Source organism: Lithobates pipiens, unplaced genomic scaffold (genome assembly GCF_037356315.1).
Source record: "Lithobates pipiens isolate NorthernLeopardFrog02 unplaced genomic scaffold, aLitPip1_a1.2 Scaffold_37, whole genome shotgun sequence".
Lineage (NCBI taxonomy): Eukaryota > Metazoa > Chordata > Amphibia > Anura > Ranidae > Lithobates > Lithobates pipiens.
In genome coordinates, this window is record NW_027507825.1 from 3140206 (window position 1) to 3141415 (window position 1210).

Consider the following 1210-nt stretch of genomic DNA (forward strand, 5'->3'; position numbering starts at 1 on the left):
ATGCAGGTGCAGTGCCGGAAAAAAAAGGTCATCTAGAGCCCAGGGAGAAAATTACAAATTGAGCCCCCCCTCCCCCCAAGATGTAGGAGAATTATGTGTCAGCAAAATCCCCCCCCCCCCAGAAAAAATAAAAATCGAGCACTAATCTTCATGCTTACCCCCTAACCATAAATCCCCCCCTCCTCCAAATACAAATCCCCCTCCTACTGAAATCCCCTAGCACGGATCTTTGACCCCCCCCCTCCCCCGCCCAGCTCAAATCCTCTAAATTCCCCATATGCCCCCAGCACAAATCCACTCTCCCACCCCAAAAATAAAAATCCCCCCCCCATCCTAGTACAAGACCCCTCAAATTTCCCTTCTGAGCACAAATCCTCTCCCCGCACCCCAAAAAGAAAAATTCCCTCCCTCCTAGTACAAGACCCCTCAAATTTCCCCTCTGAGCACAAATCCTCTCCCCGCACCCCCAAAAAGAAAAATCCCCCCCCCTCCTAGTACAAGACCCCTCAAATTTACCCTCTGAGCACAAATCCACTCCCCGCACCCCCAAAAAGAAAAATCCCCCCCTCCTAGTACAAGACCCCTCAAATTTCCCCTCTGAGCCCAAATCCTCTCCCCGCACCCCCAAAAGAAAAATTCCCCCCCTCCTAGTACAAGACCCCTCAAATTTCCCCTCTGAGCACAAATCCACTCCCCCACCCCAAAAAGAAAAATTCCCTCCCTCCTAGTACAAGACTCCTCAAAATTTCCCCTCTGAGCACAAATCCTCTCCCCACACCCCAAAAAGAAAAATTCCCTCCCTCCTAGTACAAGACTCCTCAAATTTCCCCTCTGAGCACAAATCCTCTCCCCGCACCCCAAAAAGAAAAATCCCCCCCCTCCTAGTACAAGACCCCTCAAATTTCCCCTCTGAGCACAAATCCTCTCCCCACACCCCAAAAAGAAAAATTTCCTCCCTCCTAGTACAAGACCCCTCAAATTTCCCCTCTGAGCACAAATCCTCTCCCCGCACCCCAAAAAGAAAAATCCCCCCCCCCTCCTAGTACAAGACCCCTCAAATTTCCCCTCTGAGCACAAATCCTCTCCCCACACCCCAAAAAGAAAAATTCCCTCCCTCCTAGTACAAGACCCCTCAAATTTCCCCTCTGAGCACAAATCCTCTCCCCACACCCCAAAAAGGAAAAATCCCCCCCCCTCCTAGTACAAGACC